Source organism: Lutjanus erythropterus, chromosome 7, assembly GCF_056507025.1.
Source record: "Lutjanus erythropterus isolate fLutEry1 chromosome 7, fLutEry1.hap2, whole genome shotgun sequence".
In the NCBI taxonomy this organism is placed as follows: domain Eukaryota; kingdom Metazoa; phylum Chordata; class Actinopteri; order Lutjaniformes; family Lutjanidae; genus Lutjanus; species Lutjanus erythropterus.
The window spans coordinates 17,483,888-17,496,238 of NC_139323.1; the positions used below are offsets into that span (position 1 = coordinate 17,483,888).

At 43.6% G+C, this 12,351-nt stretch overlaps 1 protein-coding gene across 1 annotated transcript in view; it reads left to right on the plus strand.

The window, feature by feature from the left end:
* The first annotated feature begins 451 nt into the window (after nucleotides 1–451).
* The window catches only part of sema6bb (sema domain, transmembrane domain (TM), and cytoplasmic domain, (semaphorin) 6Bb), a 182,650-nt gene continuing 170,750 nt past the window's right edge, over nucleotides 452–12,351 (plus strand). The window contains exon 1 of the mRNA XM_084722985.1: nucleotides 452–1,274. The gene's annotated coding sequence lies outside the window, so the exon portion shown is untranslated. The remainder of the gene's footprint in view (nucleotides 1,275–12,351) is intronic.

The following is a 12,351-nucleotide window of genomic DNA, read 5'->3' on the forward strand; positions in this document are numbered from 1 at the left end:
GTACAATCGATGGTCAGGTACTTTCCAATTTGAATCAGCCTCGTGATTTAATTTGAACGTCACAGCAGTCTCTTTCAACCTTTCATACTTATCCGAAACCTTCTGTTATTTGTCTTTAAGTATAAAGCTGCCTCAGAATAAAGTTCATTGAGGAGCTGCGCTCTCCCTCTGGTGTGCCCCCCTCCGTGTCGCTTGACCGGACTCGTGTCTAACATCTCGGTGCTGATTTTGCCACCGTGAAATGCAGTGGCCACACTGTAAGTGTTTTAGCGTGACTTTGATAGTTCATGAGGGCATTTTTTTTTCAGTGATTTGATAACTCGCAATTAAACCCAATTACGCATTAATCAATTCCATTCCAGTGGCTGCGTGATTCTGCTTCAGGTTTTGGCACTAACAGGCTCCAGGAGTCTCTTGTGGATGACAGCGGGGAGCAGTGCTGCTGGAGATGCTGTAGCTGCTCACACAACCGCTAGAAGACAAACGCCGTGGTCCTCCCACCACCTCAGCACAGCTCCTCCTGAGCGTAGCGGCTCCGGGAACGGGAACTATCTCCTATAAAACGATGAATGGGACTTTGCCCCGCGCTGGATCCTGAGCCTGGCGCATACGCAGACAGAAGGACAGTCTTTCCTTTCAGTTCAACCCGGGGTGGAAAAGACGCAGCAGCAGCAATGACAGAGCAGCAGTCGTGCGCAGCGGCGAAATAGACCAACTATTGTGGGGACGGTAGATTGATAACAACTGGGCGAGCCAGGAGAGCGGCAGATGTAATTTCCAGCTGGTTTGGTGCCAGTGGTGTGCTGGATGGGTTATTACTGCGTCCTCCTTTTCATCATCCACTGCTTCCAGCGCTCTCACAGTACTTGGGGATCTCGGACGGCTGTCTGTGAGGGAGTACTGCTGCTGCAGAGACTAACGGGGAATGCCATGTGTCGTTGCGCGACATAGAAGCTCTTTGTGGGGCTTGTTTTGCACCGGGGACAGGTGGTGCCGTGTGTGTGTGTGAGAGTGTGTATTGTGTGTGTGTGTGTTGAAGCCAGCAGGGGGGCACGGACACACAACCCCCTGAGACAGTTGTCTTAGGGATGTCAGGCCGGCGTACGGGATCAGTTTGTGCCAGAGACAGGTGCGACAGGGAGGAGTAGTTTTCAAAGCCCCGCACGGGATCTGGTAACGAGCCTCCGCTCTCCCCTGATCACTCTCGGATTTTTCTGTATCCAGCGGGACTCACTGTCGACTCACACTGCACCCTTTCCCCTCGATAAGCAGAGGTAAGTGACCCGAGCTGTCCGGTGTGTGGAGGTCTGTGGTGGGTGGTGGTTGGTGGTGCGCTCCGGGGGCACCGAGGCTCTGTCGCGCCTTGATGCTTTGGATAAATTGGGTTGCCTCTGGTAACACGGAGGAATTTAACTGTGGGTATTTGGTTAAAAACGAACCGAATCAATACACAATAGCTGATCTGTTATCTTTGCCATCTGAGCTCTACAGTAGGTTTCATTGTATAATTCTCAATTTCATACTGCGTAGCTCGCAGCCACGCACAAAACAAGCAGCTGTCTGGAGCCTGAAGAGGCACTTCACCATCCATCTATTGATTAGGTATTGACACGACTCGGATTGTGTGATTGAAAATGGCTGACAGTTATGGATTTTCCAACATCGTTTGTTACTGTACTGCTACTGTCACTCACTCACCTTAATTAAACAGCTTTTTCTCTTGGAACTGTTACATTTGAGAAACCTGGGACTGTTTTTTTCTGGCTGTATCAAGAGATGACAATTAATTTAAAGCTAGAAAACCTCATTTCAAATCCACCGAGTTGCAGAACAGTTGAGGCAGAAACTGCGTGTTAAAGTGGTCAAAATGAGCCGTCCTCCTGTGTCTTTCTTACTGTGTGTACTTCAGGGCTGTAAGAAACATCGAGTATCGCAGTATTATGTTCTGTGATGCTGTTCTCAATTCTCAAAAACACTGTATGGAGTTTTGTGCCTCCAGTTCATTTTGTGTTGTGTTTAAACCTCCGGCCGCTAGATAGCAGTGTTGTAATCTGTCTTCATGTTCTGATTGCATAGAAAGTAAACTTTTTTTCTTTTAGCATTATATCACCTTGCCTACAGTTTCGCGATATATCAAAATACATTGAATCATAACTCCTCTACGGTGATACGTATTGTCGTGGGATTAAATTCTTGCCAATACACAGCCCTACTTTTCTTAAAGGCATAATATGCAATATTTTCCCTAAAAAAGTATAGACATATACAAGTATAAAAAAAAAATCCTACAAAAATAACCCCTTTCAATATTCTCTAATGTCCCACTAAAAGTGTGTGTGTCTGCACAGATCCTGCTCTCTGCCTGCATTTCCCTGTTTTCTCATTATTTTTGCTGTGTTCAGGATGCTCTACCAACCCAAAACGTTGTTATATGACATGCTGGGAATGAGACTCAACAATCAGCTGTCTTTCTGCAGTGTTTAAGAACAGCTTGGATAAATCCTACTGATTCTGCCTTTAAAGCCTGAAAATCTCATTTGCAACCCAGCGAGTCGACCGTGGAAGCAGAGACTGCATGCGTCCTCACTGTAGGATTGGTCAGAATGTGCCTTCCTTGCTGTGTACTTGTTGGTTTATGGCATGTGATTGTATGTTATCTGCTGGCAGTTGTGTATGTTCTACAGTCCTACCCGCTGGGCCCCTGCCGGTGTCCACTGCTCCCTCCTTTAGGCTCTGCCATCCCTCCCTCTCTCCCTCTCTCTCTCTCTCTCTGCAGTGGCTGCTATCTTTACAGTACATTGAGCTAGTTGGCTGGATGTTGTCAAAAAAAATCTCATTTTTAAGCTTTTTGTTTTGTGCAAGGAGGATCACTAACACTCAATAGCTGGCTCTAAGTCTCCTCAAGTTTTAGGAGCTGTGTGTTTTTTTTTTTTTGTTGTGGCCCCCTGTTTCAAATTCAAATTGCCTTTCAGCTGCCTTTTGTCCAACGCTGAGGTTTGTGGACTGGAAAGAGAGACAGAGAAGTAAGTGAAGTCCCTGAGGGTCAGAGCATTCCTATAATGAGCCCTAGTGTGTGTGTGAGAGGAGAGAGGAGAGACAGACACATCTAAAGAAAGTGAGACAGCGCTCCTCCTCGTCCTGCAGCAGAGGGAATACCAGCACCTCCACCAACCTTTCTGTCGCTCAGACTGTGTCAATCAGCCTTGGAGGACAAGAGCCTCTTTAATTCCTCTTCCTCTGGGCTGTCACCCACCCTGACAGCCAGGGCTCAGCGGTGCTCCTGCAGGTTACACGTAGCTCCTTCTTCCCTGCTGCTCAGAGGCTTCATCAGGGGGTGATAAACGGCACCAAACTCGAGTCGTACAGTAACCTTATTGCAAACAAGGAGATACAAGGGAAGAAGTTAAGATGAGACATGAAAGAGGAGCTGATCATAAACTTGATATTGTCTAATCATCAGCAGCTTTTTCTGCGTGACAGAGGAGGAGTTGTGCCCCCTTCTCTCTCATCTGCTGACATCCTCTTGTAGGCCCATCGCGCCAACAGTAATTACAAGAGAAGCGCCATCAGAGGGAATGAATTAATAGACAACAGAGGAAATACCTGTCTGATAGAATCTCAGATCTTCTTATTGTACACGATCTAGATTTCATTTGCTCAGAAGTCAAGGACCAAACACCGTGCAAGACTTGAGAGTAGAAGAAACTGCATAGGAGTGTTTGCAGAAGTCATCTTTAGAATATTTCAAGGTAAAATCTACCAAACAATATATGCGTTCCTGTCATTGAATGTAGTACAGGGTTGTGAGTAAGATCAGGCAACCAAAATAATCAAGACTGTCACTATGACAGAAACATCAGCCCTTTAGGAAGTTTTAAAGGGGTAGTTTGGATTGATTGAACTGGGGATGTATGATGTACTGACCAGTTATCAGCAGTAGGCCTGGGTGACATGATAGTAAATTTTCATATTGGTCAATATCAATAATTATTGATCAGGCAGGTTGTGACTGATGACATGTTGTATACTCCAAGGTGTGGAAACAGCCAAGGTGATAAAATGAGTAAAAATCACAATATTTTTGACAGAATACCTTGATATTGCAACAATATTGTAGGGATGACTATGGGGCGCTTTCACAAAATTTTAACCCAATGAGATTTTTTGATAATTACTGAATATTATGACTACTTGGGTAAAGGCAAATAATCGAATAGCTACAACAGTCTGGTAGGTTCAGAAAATTACTGCACCTTATCGTTATGCAACCTTTAAAAATAGGAAAAGACTACTTGTATGCCATGTCACAATATAACAATATCCAAAGTGTATCACGGTACCTAGTCTCATATCATGATACAATATAATACTGATACACTGCCTAGCCCTAGTCAGTATATTATAAAAAACACCAATATCTGTTTAAGTGTACACTATATTTAGAATATTTTCTCTGCTTCAGACAGCAGACAGCCCTATCCAATGGGAAATCACTGCTAAACATTGTACTCCTTAAACCAACCAAACCCCTTAGGCAAAATTCATTTTAACTTGACGAGGACTGTAGTTGCTTGTCTACCGCTGCTTTGAGCCATTAGTTAGTTAATGTTTTTGTGTGACTTCTGTATTTTAAAAGAACATTTCAGATTCACCGATCACAGATTCATCACAAAACTGATCGAGGCCTCAGTAGACTTTTGCAAGCTAAAATTACTGATTTTGTTTGGTTGGTTTAGTAGAGAGAGATTTTTAGCTTACATAAGGGTGGTTTCCTGTCAGAAAAGGCTCTCTGGTGAAAGTATTCTAAATGTAGTGTACACTTAAGGTGGACATTTTTAAAGTGGCAAAAATACCGTTTTATGCTGACCCTGTCCACAGCAGTTCATCGCTTAACGTCAGTGCTTTTACTCCTCTCTGCTGGGGACGTGCTGACCTGCATCTACTGTAGGTAATACACTGACTATTGATAAGTGTTTCACGGAACTGCACTTCAAATAATCCAAACTATCCCTTTAACCCTGTAAAAGTTACGTTTGTTTTGATGATATTGAATGATTTTATAATAAGCTTCCTCTAAAGAGTTTAACGTCTTTCTGCAGGCAGAGGAGAGGGTACCCATGTTTTCTCAGTCAGTATATAAATAACCAGACTGTATGAAGGAAGCACTACTTCTGCCAAAAGAAATGACTCAGTAGGGGGCAAAATTTGCACAGACAAGTAAGGCAAAAGGAAAACAATCGAAGAAACAGCGCACCTGGTGTTAGAGCTGAAATGCTGAACACTAAAGGTGATTAGTGGACAAACCCCAACAGGAAAATAAAAGCAATAGGTCCAAGTAAAAGCCTAATATAGGAGCAGGATTGTGTGTCAATGGAGAACTCAGATAACAAGGCTAAATGTGTGCCCAGGAAACCAGGCAGGGGGTTTGTACTGTTCCAAGGTCCCAGTGCTGATGTCAGTTTTTGGCGATGTTTTTCTCCGTCCCCAGTGCTTCTTCTTCTCCTCGCAGCTTAACAAACTGTTCACTGGAGCATGGCTAATCCTTGGCTAGCAGTGCCCAGTGATTTATTATAAAGTTAGTTAATTTGGGGAGATCTGCAACATCCCACCGTACACACATGCCCTTGACAGATCCCTGCTGTCTTTACTGCATTGGAGTCTGCATTGCCAATTAGTCTAAAGGATTGTTTGTGTGTGTGTGTGTGTATGTGTGTGTGTGTGTGTAGTTAAGAAAAGAGAGTTTGCCCATGTCTGTCAAAGAGAAACATAAGGGACATTGTTCATCACTTTGTGTCTGTTTGCTTTCCTGTCTTGTGTGTGTGCATGTGTGTGAGTCAGTCTGTCTGTGCCCCATACAACTGTGATTCAGCACAGTCCAGCATCGCCTGAATGGGCGCCCTGTTTGTGCCTCGTTTCTGACGCCAACAGCCGTCTCTGCACCCCTTGCCTCGGAGCAAGTGTTGCGCCCCATGTGCTAAAATAACAGGTGTCTTCACACAGTGACTTAATCCCTCGTCCTCCTTGCCTCCCCGCTGCAACCTGCTGGGGGTTACGTCACCTGTGGGCCCAGGGCAGCTCCAACACAGAAATATAAAATCATAGATTAGTCAGACAAAGCTGCATTTGTCAGACAAGTTCAGGTCAAACTGAGGACAGGTTTACCTCGCCAATGTGCTGTTTTCTACAGTCACATAATCTGACTGCCGACGGGCAAGGCAAGTTTATTTATATAGCGCCATTCAGACACAAGGATATTCAAAGTGCTTTCCAGGGGCACTGAAATACTCTAAAATAAGATGTTCAGAAAACATTAAGATTTCATTTAAAGACCATAAAAACAAAAAAGAATTTATGTAGAAACCTGGATTGAGTATTAAAGTGAGAGAGGAGTGAGACAAAGTGGGGTTCTCGTATCAGAAAAATCTTCTTTAACTCTCTTTATCATGAATTTATGGCCTTCTCACTATCCTGTACATACACTTAAAGGGACACGCTACCAATTTAGCACATGATAGTCATTTTATTTGCCATGAGGATTACTACTCAGCCCATAAAAAACAGTTGTTTAATGTCCTCTGTGGCGGAAAGCCTGCTTTAGACCCTGAAGGTGTGGAGTCTGAAAGAAGCTGGCATTTAAGAGGCAGAGAGCCTCTAATGAAAGACCCTATTGACTTGCATTATCGTGAATATAGGATACAGTGTTTTTAGAGATTACAAGGGACTAAAGGTCAGGATATCTTAGCCTCTGCTGCTTTGATTTTATCTTAATCTGTCTCCTGTGAGTCCTTCTACTTTGTGAAAGTGCAAAACTAAACTGCAGTCCGCTTTGCAGTCAGCGGTTTTATACAGTGATTTATGTGAGACTTAACGGTGAGTACTGAATTTGTTTTGATGCATTGTTTGCTAGTATATGACAGCCTACTGTTAGTTGATTCGGCATCCATCGGTAGTAACAAAAGGAGTATGAAAATACAATGATGGAAAAGAAAGACAAAAACCAATGTTTTTGATAATACTTATAGTGTTATTCGAAGAAGAAGAAGAACAGTCACATTTCCCCGCCTCATCATTTTTGTCCTTTTACCTGCTTCCTGTTTACACCAGCATGCGCAGGCCTCGTTTATGTCAATGGTCATGTTATGTGTTTTCAGGAATGTTAATACAGTATGGATGGAGATTATTTGTGGTAAAACGCTTGTCTGGATTGTTTTAATTTCAAAAAGCTGTCTTAAAATGAAAATGAAAACTACACATTCCTCTAGAGGTATGTGAGGAAGTACAATTTCTTGCCATTTGTGTGAACAGACCCTTGGCTGAAGTTTCCCCTTTGGCAAAAATGAGTCATAAGGGTAAGCGTTTGAGTAAATTTCAATATTGCGCCACATGTATGCGCTTGAACACCTGTGTTTCCTTTCGTCTCCTGAGCTCGTCCGGTCTGTTTCGTATTTCTTTGGGTTCAGGCCAAACAAAGGCAGATGTGTTGGGAGTCGTCCTCTGTGGGAGCAGAGCTGTCGCCGTCGACACCAGTCTACTCTGACACTGACAGACCTGGTCGGAAACACTATTGAGCTGCCGAGTCTTGGGGCTTGTGTTAAACCTGCCCATCCTCCCTCTCTTTTTTTCTGTCACTCTTCCTCTATGGTATTTCCCTCCTGCTTGTTTTCCCTTCGCACATTCTGCCTCCACACCGCTGCTCCCCTTCATTACCTCTCCGCCCCCCCACCTCCTCTCTTCCACCGCTTTCTTCCCTTCCTCCTCCCCCTCTCTCCGTCTCCTCTGGACCTTGATGTCAAGGCCTCTCAGGCAGTGTGGTCTCTGTCTGCAGGCTGTCAGGGCAGGGACACTGCCCACTGGGACCCTGAATGGGACAAATTGACCGTAACAATGTTCCCACTTAGCATGTGGAGCTGGGAGAAAGAGAAGGTGAAAAGGAGGGCCCGATGATTGAGGGGCAGGCCTGTCGGACTGGAGGGAGAAAGGGGGACAGAGGGGGAGGAGAGCAGGACAACTCTTTGAAATGTATGAATTGAAGACTTAAATTAAATCACACATAGGGCTGGGTTTTGAGCTTTGCTTCAATACTGTCAAGTATTGAAAATGATTTTGTCATTCAGTACCAAGTTTAGATACCTAAGGAGTAAATCTCATCAGCAGTGTACATGTTTGTACCATGGGGGTCATTGTTTTGTTTTTTCCCAGAGTTGGAAAATAATGAAGTACAAATACTTTGTGAATTTATGCAAGTAGAGTTTTGAAGTATCTGCGTGTTTCTTTTTCTGACTACTTTTTACTGTTATGCCCTACATTTTAACAAAAAATATCTGTACGTTCTACTCTACATTTTCAAAACAGGTCTGTTACTGAAGTTTTAATGCATTTGAGAGGAATTATTGATTAGTTTTCATCATTTTTCACCATCTCAACATCAAGACCAATTTCAACCCAAACAGCACCTGACGATTCCTTGATGTATTCATCAGAGCATATCACACACAAGCGCAACAGATGTAACAAGCCAAAAACAACATAAAAGATGTAAGATGAAAATTAGATATAAGACATAACATGAAAAAATGATGTAAAAGATATAATAAGAAGAAATAACGACTTGAAAGACAAGACAAAAACGTTAAAGATGTAACAACAAAAGCAATGTAAAAGACATTCCTTTAGAGTGACCAATCGTACCTTAATGTGTGATATAATTTTCTTTTTGTTAAAATGGATTTGGTATTCAAAAAAATGTCTTTCATGCAGGAGCCGGTATCAAAGCCAAGTTATTGGTAATGGTACCTTGATCGAAATTTCTTTAGAGAGCCCCAGCCCTTATCTTGCCTTCTTAAATCCTCATCTCTTTCTCATGTTCACATACACACACAGACACACACAGACACACACACATGTACAGCTTACCTTGTTGTTATTTGCCCAAGGCTAGTGCTTGGGTTTCCATAGCAGCAGGATAAACACGTTTGCCAGTGACCCTACGAGCCCTCACATACACCACACACCTCATTCTCAAGGCCCACATGCCCTCTGGGTGGGGGGTTTCGTCAAGCCTGGCAGTTTGATCCTCACTGAGGTGCTACCGCTGCCTCACAGAGGGTCAAGGATCATCCAGCCCCCCTATTAAAATGCAATAAGGGCTATTGCCCAACGGGACCTCCTCTGCCATTTAATCACACACCGCTGCTCCCACCATCATTCTATCTCTACCTTTTATCTTTTAATCACTTGTTTTTCCAGTCCCATCTTCCCTTCACTCTCATCTCTCCGTCTGCTTCATGGCTTTTTACGCATCCAGCGCAATGCCAAGGCAGCCAGAATAGATGAGAGAGTTCAAAGAACGGAGCCCGATATAGTCAATAATAAGCGCTCTTTCATTTTTCCTTAAAAAAACTCTCTCTTGCTCGCTTGGTGGTTGCTCTCATCGGCCGCCACGGGCTAGTCTCTCCTCAGAGTTTGTAAAGTCTGTGATTTCAATATTTCTTGTCTATGCCCTTTAACTGTGACAGAGTGTGTTGGAGAAGTTGGAGCGATATCATGTTGTGTAAGCCCGAGGTGACGCAGTACGACAGGAACAAAGAATGCAGCTGCTATCACCAAAGGCCAAGTGGCTGTTGAATAAAGATGCTTCCCGTCGGTAATGCTGGCATTCCATGTAGGCTTATTGTACCTCCACAGGGGGAGTGTGTTCTCACATGTGTGTGTCTGTGTTTCCTATATTTGAATAACGTAGACTCTGGGGGATTCTTGCATTCTCTGCAGTGTTGAAAAAGAGGTGATTCCAGGAGTACAAACTCCGTCCTCTCATTCTTAGAAACAAGGGTTCTTGTTGAAAAGCTGTGGTTCTATCCACAACCATTTGTCTCTGAAAACTTTCTGAGGAACGGGTTTGTAATATAAAAGGGTTCTTGATAGAATCACCTGGTTGGGTTCTAATTGAAATCCTTGGAATATAAAAGAGTTTTCAGTAGAACACCCTGGGTGGGTTCTAGATGAAACCCCTGGAATACAAAGGGTTTTTTGGTAGAACTCACTGGACCCATTGTTAGTAGCCTTAGAAGATGAAAAGATTCTGAATACTGAATTCGGATACCGTTACACCGTAGAAGGGTTTTTCTCTCATAAGGGGTTCTGGGTGAAACCTTTCACAGATGGTTCTGGGTATAGTCCTTTACATTGGGTTCCAGTTGGAACCTTTATAAAAGCTTCTACCAGGAACCAAAAAGGGTCCTCCTATGGTGACGAGCTGAAGGACCTTATATGGTTCTAGCTTGCACCTTTATTTCTAACAGCGATTTTGGCAGTGGACCATGGGTGACACTGTGGGAGACGGGATGAAAAGACAGGCAGACATGACTGAGACGGACACCAGCGTTTGCTTCCTGGACACGAATAAACAGTGTGTGTGAGCTGAATGCTTTTCACAGCCTGTTTGCTTGTCATTAAGCAGTGTTCTCATAGCTTTCCCTCCCTTTCTCACATACACACACACACACACACAAAACTTGGTCGTCTCTCTGTCTCTCGGACTCTTATGAAGTCTCGGTGTCAGCAGAGCCCCAGTTTGTTAACAAGAGCAGAGACTAATGAGGGGTCAGGAAGGGAGAGGACAGGCTGGTCCCATACACCACCCAGAATACATGAATACACGCTGATACACCGAGGCATAGTAACATGAGGTGAGATCTTTGCCTGGGCAGGCAGTGACCAACCTGTCAATGTGGCATATGTCTACAGTCAATTAACACATATTAGATGGTTATAAATCACCAAATATCCCCGAGGCCCTGCTGCTCATACAACACAAAAAAAGCCAATAAAGCTAGAGAGTCAATGTGACAAGAGATGTGGGAAATTATTATCTAACAGGTCACATCAACAAGGCTTTTTAAGATTTCTGATCCTGCAGGTCAGGTGTTAGTTTCCCATTAGCAACCACAGCTTTTTTCTTTTCTAAAACAGTGTTTAAAATCAACAGTTAGTGAATGAGCTGATTATCACAGTCAAACTGTTGGAAAAAGGCCCAAAATTCAGATTATTGGATTTTAGACTTTAGACTTGGACTACAGAAACCCTGCATACACGCTCATGTTTGTAATAGGTGTATTGCTAGCTGGGTGAAGAGGGACGCCGTCTAGAGTAATGAAACAGCCGTACACTGTAGGGCTGAGCCAGGGTTGGTCTCCACCTCAACGTTGGTCTTTCAACAGTGTGAAAACTGATCACGCATGTGTGACAGGCAGAGTTAACCAAGATTTAGAAAAGATAGTTTTTAGGACCAGTCTGTGGAAAATAGACAAATTCTGAAAATTTTAATTTAAAAATCAAATAAATAGGATAAATAAAATGATGAATTACGGGCATGACAAAATTACCAGTAGATACAAATATGTAATCTAAACATTTTTCTTCTAGCTGAAGCACTGCCTACCCTCTCTCCTCTGACCACATAACATTGTGTACAGACACACACACACACACACACACACACACACACACACACACACACACACACAGCTAAGTAACAAGCCTCCACAAGCCCAAAGCCTGGAGCAGCATATTCAGCACCAGCAGCCATACCGCAATTATATTATTTTTCTCCTCTGACATGATATAAATAGCAACACTTATTTCTATTACGGCATTCACACGCACACGCACACACACACATACACACACACACCTTCCCTGTTTCTTTTCCCATGCCAGGTTGCTATGATCACTGAGCAGATAACTAATAAGGCAGAGTTTAACTACTGTGTGGTGGGAGACATTGCGGGGAGGATGCTGGTCACACACATCCTGCATCATTTCCCGCATCAGCCCAGCGTGAATCTGAAGAAACCATGCCCTGTGGGCCAGACTGGTATTATCCCGCTGCTTTTTTTTTTTTTTTATAGCTGATTCATTTCTGAGGGGAACTTCCAGCCCAAATGGCTCTATCCTGTAGTTTTATGGTCGCAGAGAAGCAGCAAAAATAAAATGAGAATGTTCTCACTGCTGTTGTCTGTTGACAGCATTGTTTACTACTGCGGCTGCAGCTGCAGCTGTATTGTTGCTTTGGCCTCTGCTTGTGTCGCCGGTATTCCGGTTTTAAGTTTGCAACTGTACTCTTTAAAAAAAATTAAATGTCTGCTCATTTTGCTGCCAAGCTACCCCTTGTTTTGTGCTTTGAGGTAATTAACAGCTTAACGCGTTCAGTGACCTGGGGGAGGCAGTCATGCTGAAAAAACAAAAAGAAAACTCTGGCTTGCTGGCACCAGTTGGGGGGGCAGTTGGCAAAGTGGAGGGGATGGAGCAGAGACTGTGACCCGCTGTCTCTCTCTCTGCTCACTGATGGTGAAG